The sequence below is a fragment of the Leopardus geoffroyi genome, chromosome B3, assembly GCF_018350155.1.
Source record: "Leopardus geoffroyi isolate Oge1 chromosome B3, O.geoffroyi_Oge1_pat1.0, whole genome shotgun sequence".
Lineage (NCBI taxonomy): Eukaryota > Metazoa > Chordata > Mammalia > Carnivora > Felidae > Leopardus > Leopardus geoffroyi.
In genome coordinates this window covers 64,601,480-64,614,047 of record NC_059337.1, presented here as the reverse complement: position 1 = coordinate 64,614,047, position 12,568 = coordinate 64,601,480, and positions in this window count along the sequence as shown.

The following is a 12,568-nucleotide window of genomic DNA, read 5'->3' as shown; positions in this document are numbered from 1 at the left end:
CTGCAGTTAACAATACTGTATTGTATATTTGAAATTTGCTGCTAGAGTAAATTTTTTTTTAATTTTTAAAAATATTTATTTATTTTTGACAGAGAGAGAGAGAGAGAGAGAGAGACAGACAGACAGATAGAGCATGAGCAGAGGAGGGGCAGAGAGAGAGGGAGACACAGAATCTGAAGCAGGCTCCAGGCTCTGAGCTGTCAGGACAGAGCCCAACGTGGGGCTCGAACTCAGACCGCAAGATCATAACCTGAACCAAAGTCAGATGCTCAACTGACTGAGCCACCCAGGTGCCCTGCTGCTAGAGTAGATCTCTCTAAAAGTTCTCATCACAAAAAAAGTTTGTAATTGGGTGGTGAAGGATGGTAATTAAGCTTATTTTCATAATCATTTTATAATATAGACATGAATGATTATGCTGTACACCTAAAACTAATAGGATGTTTTATATCAAATCTCAATAAAAAAGAATACAGTACAATTTTTAAAAAAATTAAAAAATAGTGCTATTTCTGTGATCTAGCAATCCCACTTCTGGATACTTATGCAAAAAAAAAAATGAACACATGATCTTGAAGAGGTGTCTACACTCCCATGTTCATTGCAGCATTATTCATAATAGCCAAAATATGGAAATGACCTAAGTGTACATCAACAGCTGAATGGATGAAGAAGGTGTGAAAGGCGTGTGTGTATATATATATATAATTCAGCCATGAGAAAGAAGGACATCCCATCATTTGCCACAAAATAAATAGACCTTGAAAGCATTATGGTAAGTGAAGTCAGAGAAAGACAAATACTGTGTGATATCACCTATATCATGTGAAATCTAAAAAAGCCTAACACATAGAAACACAGACTAGAAGGGTGGTTATTAGAAGCTGGGGGGTGAGAGTCATTATAGTTAAGTATACTGTTATGTACTCGAAAGTTGCTAAGAGAATAAATACTAATCTTTTTTTTTTAATGTTTATTTATTTTTGAAGGCGAGAGAGAGCGTGATCAGGGGAGGGGCAGAGAGAGAGGGATACACAAGAATCTGAAGCAGGCTCCAAGCTCTGAGCTGTCAGCACAGAGCCTGATGGGGGGCTTGAACTCACGAACGGTGAGATCGTGACCTGATCCGAAGTCGGACACTTAACCAACTGAGCCACCCAGGTGCCCCTAAACTTTCTTATCACAAAGAAGAAATAGTATTTAGATGATATGATTCAGGTGTTTGTTAACACTATGGTCATAATTACTTTGCAATATTTAAGTGTATTAAATCAACACATTGCACGCCTTAAACTTGCGCATTTTTTTCAATGTTTACTCATTTCTGAGAGACAGAGACAGAGTGCAAGTGGGTGAGAGGCAGAGAAAGAGAGGGAGACACAGAATCTAAAGCTGGCTCCAGGCTCCGAGCTGTCAGCACTGAGCCTGATACCGGGCTGGGACTCATGAACTGCGAGATCATGACCTGAGCTGTAGCCAGATGCTTAACCGACTGAGCCACCCAGGTGCCCCAAACATGTATATTGTTAAAAGTCAGTTATATCTCAATAACGCTGGGAAAAACCTATAATTATCTACATGATATTTACTCATGTAATGCTTACCTTTGTGTATGACCATATATCCTATATTTGCACTATAATTTGACATAAAAGAACAAATATGATACCATCAAGGTGAATCTTTGCTGTGTGGGTTGCCCAACATTTTTTCTCCTTCCTCTCAGTAACAGTTCCCTAGTTGTTTGGGTATCCCCTTTCTACCTCCACACAGCCCATGTGCTCAGAACAAGCTAACTCTAGTGTTGGCTTCGGGGATTGAACTTAGTCAGCTTAAATCAATTAGCACAGTCTTTCTGTCTGGCCTCAGCGATTAGTACAAAAATGGGCACAGAACCCAGATTGGGCCAATGAGAAGCAAGAAAATATGGCTGAGAAGTTCTCTTTCACAGGCACTTTCCCTTTTTGAGGGCATCCCCAGAAGAGACCCTCTTTTGCAATGCAAAGAGGCAAAAAACCAAGCTGAGGACAAAGCCTACATCACAGAGGGCAAAGCCAAGAAATAGAGCCAAGACCGTGATAACAGTATGAAGTCTCTGGTTCAATCCATTCCCAAAACCTTGGACTATAAAAGTTACTTGAGCCAACACATTCCTATTGTAGCTTAAGCCAGTTTGGATTGAGATTCCTGTTTTCTGCAGCACAAGGCTAAAATGTTCAGTAAAAGGAAGAGCAAAATATTTACCTGAATTGATCATCTTATTTACAAAGTTCATAAGACAGAATTCATAATATTTCAATATCATGTTACATAGGTAGCTTTTATTCCTCCCATCCCCTGCATTTGTTTGCCCTCACAGACTGACAGAGCTCAGAAATGGAGTTGTGTTAAGAATAATGAAGTCCGGGGCACTTGGGTGATGCAGTCGGTTAATCATCAGACTCGATTTAAGTTCAGGTCACGATCTCACAGTTTGTGATATTGAGCCCTGCATTGGGCTCTGCACTGATTAGTGCGAAGCCTGCTTGGCATTCTCTCTCTCTTTCTCTCTCTCTCTCTCTCTCTCTCTCTCTCTCTCTGTCTCTGCCCCTCCCCTGCTTCTTCCCTCTCTTTCTCTCTCAAAATAAATAAACTTAAAAAAAAAAAAAGAATGATGAAATCCACCCTAGGCTTAGCACACTGGGTAATGGTCCACTCCTACAAAAGTCATGGGTGCACAAAGAGGGTGGTGCTAGCTGTCATGCTATACCTGTGTCACATGGATTAATTTTTTAAATACGGTTTTATTAAAGTGCCATTGACATATAGAAATGGCACATACTTAAATTATACAATTTAATCAATGTTGATGTATTTATACTTATATGAAACCATCACTACGATCAAGATAGCGAATATCTCTATAACCTTCAAACGTCTCTTTGTATTCTTCTGTAACCCTCCCTCTCACCCCACCCTGAAACCCCTACTAATCTCCAGACAATGGCTGTTATGCTTTCTGTCACTATAGATTACTTTGCATTTCTAGGATTTTACATAAATGGAATCGCACACTGTCTGTTCCTTCTTTGGCTTCTTTCATCATAATTATTTTGAGTTTCATCCATATTGTGTGTATCAGTGGCTCATTTATTTATGCTAAGTAGTATTCTAGTTTATGGAAACACCAAAATTCATTTATCTGTGCAACTGTGGATTGACATCTGAGTTATTTCCATTTTGGAGCTATTATAAACAATGCTATAAACATTTTCCATACAAATGTGTGATGTACATATGTTTGCCTTTCTAGCAGGTAAATGTGTAGCTGTGGAATGAAGGCTCAGATGGTAGGTGGATGTTTAACATTTTAAGAAGCCACCATACTATAGTCCAAAGTGACAGTACAATTTTACATTCCTACTGTTGGTATATGAGAGTTCTGGTTGCTTCACATCTTGCCCACATTTGGTATGATCAGTCTTTTTAATATTAGCTATCCTCATAGGTATAGAGTAGTATCTTACTGTTATTTTGATTTGTATTTATGACAAATGATACTGAACATAATTTTATGTACTTAGTTGCATTCCATAAATCTTCTTTGGTGAGTTATCCATGCAAAACTTTTGCCCATTTTTATAAAGTTTTTATTTTAATTCCAGTTAGTTAATAGACGGTGTTATATTAGTTTCAGGTGTATAATACAGTGATTCAGCACTTCCCTACATCACCCAGTGCTCATCACCAGTGCCCTCCTTAATCCCCTCCCCTCTGGTAACCATTAGTTTATTCTCTATAGGTAAGAATCTGTTTCTTGGTTTGTCTCTCTCTTTTTTTCCTTTGCTCATTTGCTTTGTTTCTTAAATTTCACATATGAGTGAAATCATATGCTATTTATCTTTATCTGTTGACTTTTTAGTTTTGTTGATTGTTTCCTTTCATATACAGAGGCTTTTTATTTTGATGTAGTCCCAATAGTTCATTTTTGCTTTTGTTTCTCTTGTTTAGGGGACATATCTAGAAAAAAAGTTGCTGTGACCGATGTCAAAGTGTTACTGCCTTTTTAACTTTTGCCCATTAAAACAATTTAAAAATTTTTTAAATGTTTATTTTTGAGACAGAGAGAAGCGGGGGGAGAGAGAGAGAGAGAGAGAGAGAGAAAACAAGCGGGGGAGGGGCAGAGAGAGAGGGAGACATGGAATCTGAGGCAGGCTCTAGACTTTGAGCTGTCAGCACAGAGCCTGATGTGTGACTTGAACTCACAATCCATGAGATCATGACCTGAGCTGAAGTTGGACGCTTAATCGACTGAGTCACCCAGGTACCCCATCTTTTGCCCATTTCTTCTTTTTTGAGTTAATTATTTATATGTCCTGGATAGAAGACCTGTATTAGATGTGTGATTTGCAAATATTTTCTCCAGATCTGTGGCTTGCTTTTCATTCTCTTAATGGTGTCTTTTGGAGAGCAAAAGTTTTTCATTTTCATGAAGTGCAATTTATCATTTTTTTTCTTTTCTGGATTGTCCATTTGGTGTCATATCTCAGAAATCTTTGCCTAAATCAAGGTCATGAAATTTTTCTCATGCTCTCTTCTAGAAGTTTTCTGTCATTAGAATTTACATTTAGGTCTCTGATCCATTTTAAGTTAAATTTTCTATACAGTAAAATGTATACATCAAAGTTATTTTTTCTTTTGCCTATGAATATTTAAATTTTCTCAGCACCATTTGTAATAACAATTTCTCCTTTCTCCCCTGAATTGGCTTTGCACCTAGGTCAAAAGACAAAGATCTATACATGTGTAGGTTTATTTATGTACCATCTGCTCTGTTCTTTCTTTTCTTTTTTTAATATTTTTTAATGTTTATTTATTTCTGAGACAGAGAGAAATAGAGCATGAGTGGGGAAGGGGCCGAGAGAGAGGGAGACACAGAATCTGAAGCAGGCTCCGGGCTCCTAGCTGTCAGCACAGAGCCTGACGCAGGGCTCGAACCCACAAACTGTGAGATCATGACCTGAGCCGAAGTCGATCACACAACCGACTGAGCCACCCAGGCACCCCCATCTGCTCTGTTCTATTAATATATATGTCTATTTTTACAATCCTACACTATTTTAATTATTGTATATTTATGAAAAATCTTGAAATAAGGTACTGTTAAATCTTCAGCTGTGTTTTCCCCCCAGTTATATTGAAAAATAATTGACATACATCACCATGTAAGTTTAAGATCTACAGCATGATGGTTTTATTTACATATATTGTTAAATCATTGGAATAGGTCTAGTGCACATGCATCATCTTGTATAGATACAATAAAAGAAAAGAAAAATAGATTCTCCTTATGATGAGAAGTCTTAGGATCTACTCTAAACAACTTTCCTATATATCCTGCAACAGTGAAAATGATGTTCATCATATTGTACATTATATATCTCCGGTACTTATTTATCTTACAACTGGAAGTTTATACCTTTTGACCACCTTCCTTTAATATCCCCTCCCCAGCCCTCTTCTCCAGCAACCATAAATTTGATCTTTTTTCTATGAGTTTTGTGGTTCTTTCTCTTTCTTCTTTCTTTCTTTCTTTCTTTCTTTCTTTCTATTTGTTTCTTCTTGATTCCACATATAAATGAAATCATAGAGTATTTGTCTTCCTCTATCTGACTTATTTTTCTTAGCATAGTGCCTTCAGGGTCTTTCCATGTTGTTCCAAAGGGTATTATTTCCTATTTTTTTTGTGGCTGAATAATGTTCCATTGTATTACACACTCACCCACATACACACACACACACATACACACACACAGACACACACACACACACACACACACCAACTTCTTTATCCATTCATCCATTGATGGACACTTAGGTCGTTTCCACATCTTGGCTATTGGAAAAATGTGCAATGAGCATGGGGGTATAGATACTTTCTTGAGTTAGTATTTTCACTTTCTTTGGATATATTCCTAGAAGTGGAATTGCTGGGTCATATAGTAGTTCTATTTGAAGTTTTGAGGGACCTTCATATTTTTTCCATAGTGGCTGTACAAGTTTGTAATCCCACAAATAGTACACAAGGGTTCACTTTTCTCCAGATCGATGACAGCATTTGTTATCTCTTATGCTTTTGATGATGGTCATTCTAACAGGCATGTTGTCTGTTACCTCGTTGTCTTTAAATTTGCATTTTCCTAATGACTAGTGATGCTGAGCATCTTTTCATGTAACTGTTGGTCATTCATACATCTACTTTGGAAAAATGTCTATTCAAGTTCTTCCCCCCCTCCTTTTTAAAGTTTATTTATTTTGAGAGAGAGAGAGAGAGAGAGAGAGAGAAAGTGAAGATGAGCGGGGGAGAGAGAGGGAGAGAGAGACAGGGAGAATCCCAAGCAGGCTTCATGCTCTAGGCTGATCCTAATGTAGAGGTCTTAGTAGAGCAATTAGGAAAGAAAAAGAAATAAAAACCATCAGAATTGGAAAGAGGGAGGGAAAGTTGTTTCTATTTGCAGATGTCATGATTTTATAGGTAGAAAATCCTAAAGACTCAACCGAAATACTGTTAATACTAATCAACAAATTCAATAAAGTTTCAAGATACAAAATCTATATATACAAAATCTGTTGCATTTCTATACACTAATAATATATCAGAAAATTAAGAAAACAGTATTATTTACAATTGCTTCAAAAAGAATAAAATAACAAGGGACAAATTTAACCAAAGAAGCTTCTACTCTGAAAACTACAAAACACTGATGAAAGAAGTCAAGGAAGACTTAAATAAATAAAAAGTATTCTGTATTCATAGATTGGAAGAATTAATATTGTTAAAACGTTCTTGGCACAAGAACAGACACTCAGATCAAAGAAACAGAATAGAGAACCCAGAAATGGACCCACAAACGTATGGCCAACTCATCTTTTACAAAGCAGGAAAGAATATCCAATGGAATAGAGACAGTCTCTTCAGCAAGTGGTGCTGGGAACATTGGACAGCGACATGCAGAAGAATGAACCTGGACCACTTTCTTACACCACACACAAAAATAAACTCAAAATGGATGAAAGACCTCAATGTAAGTCAGGAAGCCATCAAAATCCTCGAGGAGAAGGAAGGCAAAAACCTCTTTGATCTTGCCTGCAGCAACTTCTTACTCAACACGTCTCCAGAGGTAAGGGAAACAAAAGCAAAAATGAACTACTGGGACCTCATCTAAATAAAAAGCTTCTGCACAGCGAAGGAAACAATCAGCAAAACTAAAAGGCAACTGACAGAATGGGAGATGATATTTCAAAGGACATATCAGATAAAGGGTTAGTATCCAAAATCTATCAAGAACTTATCAAACTCAACACCCAAAAACCAAATAATCCAGTGAAGAAATGGGCAAAAGACATGAATAGACACTTCTCCAAAGAAGACATCCAGATGGCCTACCGACACATGAAAAAAATGCTTAACATCACTCATCATCAGGGAAATACAACTCAAAATCACAATGAGATACCACCTGACACCTGTCAGAATGGCTAACATTAACAACTAGGGCAACAACAGATGTTGGCAAGGATGGGGAGAAAGAGGATCTCTTTTGCGTTGTTGGTGGGAAGGCAAGCTGGTGGAGCCACTCTGGAAAACAGTATGAGGTTCCTCAAAAAACTAAAAATAGAAATACCCTATGACCCAGCAGTTGCACTGCTAGGCATTTATCCACGGGATACAGAGGTGCTGTTTCGAAGGGATGCATGCACCCCCATGTGTATAGCAGCACTATCAACAATAGCCACAGTGCCCAAATGTCCATCGATGGATGAATGGATAAAGAAGATGTGGTATATATACATAATGGAGTATTACTCGGCAATCAAAAAGAATGAAATCTTGCCATTTGCAACTATGTAGATGGACCTGGAGGGTATTATGCTAAGTGAAATTAGTCAGTCAGAGAAAGACAAAAATCATATGACTTCACTCATAAGAGGACTTTGAGAGACAAAACAGATGAACATAAGGGAAGGGAAACAAAAAGAATATAAAAACAGGGAGGAGGACAAAACAGAAGAGACTCATAAATATGGAGAACAAACTGAGGGTTATAGGAGGGGTTATGGGAGGGAGGATGGGCTAAATGGGTAAGGGGCACTAAGGAATCTACTCCTGAAATCATTGTTGCACTATATGCTAACTAATTTGGATGTAAATTTTAAAAAATAAAAAAGAGTAAAAAAATAAAAAATAAAAGAATACTTTATGAAAATGAAAAAAAAAAACGTAATTACTATCAAAAGCCATCTATAGATTCAATTCCAACTCTATCAAGATTCCAATAGTTTTTTTTTTTTTTACAATAATAGAAAAAAACACTCCTAAAATGTATGGAACCAAAAAAGACTCTGATATACAATGATTTTTTGGAAATCATGTCAAAAACACAAGCAACAAAATAAAAAGTAAACACATGGGACTACATTAAACTGCAAAGCTTCTACACAGCAAAAGAAACCATCTACAAAGTGAAAAGACAATGTATGGAATAGGAAAAATTATTTGTGAATGATATATATGATAAGGGGTTAATATCCAAAATATATAAAGAACCCCAAACTGTAAAATAACTATGAATAATCTAACCAAAGAGGTGAAAAATCTATATACTGAAAACTATAAAAGCTTATTAAAGAAATTGAGGAAGACACAAAAAAATGGAAAGATGTTCTATGCTCCTGGATATGAAGAACAAATATTGTTAAAATGTCAATACTACCCAAGCAATCTACATATTCAATGCAATCCCTATCAAAGTAACAGCAGCATTCTATACAGAGCTAAAACAAGCCATCCTAAAATTTGTATGGAACCAGAAAAGACTCCAAATAACCAAAGTAATTTTGAAAAAGAAAACCAAAGCTGCAAGAATCCCAATCCCAGACTTCAAACTGTATTACAAAGCTGTAATCAGCAGGACAGTATGGAACTGACACAAGAACAGACACTCAGATCAATGAAACAGAATAGAGAACCCAGATATTGACTCAGAAACATATGGCCAACTAATCTTTGACAAAGCAGGAGAGAATATCCAATGGAATAGAGACAGTCTCTTCAGCAAGTGGTGATGGGAACACTGGACAGCAACATGCAGAAGAATGAACCTGGACCATTTTCTTACACCACACACAAAAATAAACTCAAAATGGATGAAAGACCTAATTGTAAGACAGGAAGCCATCAAAATTCTAGAGGAGAAAGCAAGCAAAAATCTCTTTATTCTCAGCTGCGGCAACTTCTTACTCAACATGTCTCTGGAGGCAAGGGAAACAAAAGCAAAAATGAACTACTGGGACCTCATCAAAATAAAAAGCTTCTGCACAGCGAAGGAAACAATCAACAAAACTAAAAGGCAACCGACAGAATGGGAGAATATATTTGCAAATGACATATAGGATAAGGGTTAGTATCCAAAATCTATCAAAAACTTATCAAACTCAACACCCAAAAAAACAAATAATCCAGTGAAGAAATGGGCAAAGACATGAATAGACACTTCTCCAAAGAAGACATCCAGATGGCCAACTGACACATGAAAAGACACTCAGCATCACTCATCATCAGGGAACCAAAACCACAAGGAGATACCACCTGACACTTGTCAGAATGGCTAACATTAACAACTCAGGCAACAACAGATGTTGGCGAGGATGTGGAGAAAGAGGATCTCTTTTGCACTGCTGGTGAGAATGCAAACTGGTGCAGCCCCTCTGGAAAACAGTATGGAGGTTCCTGAAAAAATTAAAAATAGAAATACCCTATGACCCAGCAATTGCACTACTAGGTATTTATCCAAGGGATACAGGTGTGCTGTTTTGAAGGGGCACACGTACCCCAATGTTTAGAGCAGTGCTACCAACAATAGCCAAAGTATAGAAAAAGCCCAAATGTCTGTTGACAGATGAATGGATAAAGAGGAAGCGGTATCTATATACAATGGAATATTACTACTCAGCAATCAAAAAGAATGAAATCTTGCCATTTGCAACTATGTGGATGGAACTGGAGGGTATTATACTAAGTGAAATTAGTCAGAGAAAGACAAATAGATGACTTCACTCATATGAAGAATTTAAGATACAAAACAGATGAACATAAGGGGCAGGAAGCACAAATCATATAAAAACATGGAGGGGGAAAAACATAGAGACTCTTAAATATAGAGAACAAACAGAGGGCTGCTGGAGGAGTTGTGGGAGAGAGAATGGGCTAAATGGGTAAGGGGCATCAAGGAATCTACTCCTGAAATCATTGTTGCACTACATGCTAACGAACTTGGATGTAAATAAAATAAATTATTTAAAAAATACAAAAAAAAAAAAAAAGAAGTCATACAACTCAACAGGAAAAAAATCCATTAAAATGTGCAAAGAACTTGGGGCACCTGGGTGGCTCACTCGGTTAAGTGTTCGACTCTAGATTTCACCTCAGGTCCTGATTTCACAGTCATGAGATTGAGCCCTACATCAGGCTCAGCCTGGAGCACAGGTAAATGAATAACAGTGGTGAGACTGGACACACTTGTCTGGTTGCTCATATAGATGTATTCTTTTTTGAAGTTGTTTTGGCTCTTCTAGATCCTTGTACTTCCATAGGGATTTTAGAATCATCTTGTCAGTTTAAACAAAAACACCTTCTGGAATTTTGCTGCAAATTGTATTAAATGTACAGACCAGTTTGGAGACAATTGACATCTGAACAGTATCGAGTATTTTAATTCTTTTCTTTCTTTCTTTTTTTAAAGTGAGCTCTATGCCCAACTCACAACCTTGAGATTGAGAGTCTCATCCTCTACCAACTGAGCCAGCCAAGGGCTGAGTATTATAACTCTTTAACAGAGTACAGTAAAACCTTGGATTGTGGGTAACTTGTTCTGTGAGTGTTCTGCAAGATGAGAAAACATTTCTAATAAATTTTAACTTGATAAATGAGCAGTGTCTTGCAATACGAGTAGTATGTGAGGCCGAATGTCACATGATCACCACTGAGCCTTTGGTTCTTCTCTCTCTCTCTCACTGCCAGATTGTGGGTGATTGTCTGCCATGCTCAGATGCTCAGTCTCAGGCCATGGTGTTTGGCAGATATCAGTGTTTTTTCAGAACTTTGGAAGGTGCCCACAACTGGCACTAGTGTATGTTTTGTCACTTCAAAGCACCTATGGACAGTCCTTTGTCTTTCCATACAAAAGTAAGCTTAGGAATGCTTTGCTTCATTCTAGGTCAGGTTGCCTGCAGATATAGACCCTTTCCTCTGCTGCCTTATTGGCAGTTACATTAAATACAGTATATGACAAGAGTTTATTAATACTGTACTGTAATCAACATCCATGCAAATGTATACAATGGTCCCCATGCAGAAAAAAGTTGAGAGGCAGTAAGAAGAAGGAGATGGTTACGGTGGAAATTAAGAAGGAAATCATCAAGAAGCACAAATGAAGTTATCCGAGTGGCCAAAATAGCAAGATTTTATAAGAAGTCTACATTGACCATTTGCACAATATTAAAGAATAAAAAGAAGAAATAAGGGGCTAGATGCAGCAAAAGGAGTCAAAAGAATATCAAAGTAATGGCTACATGTTCTGGAAGATGTAGAAAAGTTGCTTCCAGTTTGGGTAAACGAGAAGCAACCAGAAGGTGATACTGTGACTGAGAACTTTATCTGTGAGAAGGCAAAGGCCTTGTACACCAACCATGTAAGTGAACTGCCAGGTATGTCAACAGAAAATAAGAAGGCTTCAAGGCCAGCAGGGGATGGTTTGATAACTTTAAGAGGAGAAGTGGCATTCATAGTGTTGTGAGGCATGGAGACACCGTGAGTTCAACCACTAAGGCAGCTGAGGCATTTGCTACTGAGTTCCAGAAGCTCATGTTTTCCAAATGTTACCTGCTGGACCGATTTTTTTTTTAACTGCAATGAGATGGGGCTTTTTTGGAAAAAGATGCCAAAGAGGACTTACCTTACAGAAGAAGAAAATCTAATGCCTCATCACAAGCCCATGAAAGACCGTCTCACCTTCTTGGTTTGTGCTAATGCAAGCGGGGTCTTAAAAGTCAAGCCCCTGCTCATGAGTATCATTCTGAGAATCCACGAGCCTTCAAGAAAGGCAGGGTGCAGAGGAGCCAATGTTATGTGGAGGTCCAACAGCAAGGCTGGAGTCACTCATATCTTGTTCACTGAGTGGATCAACAAGGTCTTTGGTCCTTCAGTGAAGAAATACCTTTTAGGAAAGAATCTGCCACTCAAAGCCTTGCTGGTTATGGATAATGCCACTGCTCATCCTCCAGGCTTTGAAGACAACTTACTGAAGGAATTCGAGTTCATTAAGGTCAAGTTTGTTTCCCCCAACACCACTCCAATCCTCCAGCCCATGATTTCAAACTTTAAAAAATTTTATATCAAAGCACTATTTCAGTGAACCTTGAGATGACCGAAGTAACAAACCTTACCCTCCAAGAGTTTTGGAAAATTCATTTCTGAATCGTGAACTGCCTCAAGATCATTGATAAAGCCTGGGAGGGGGTCACCAAGAGA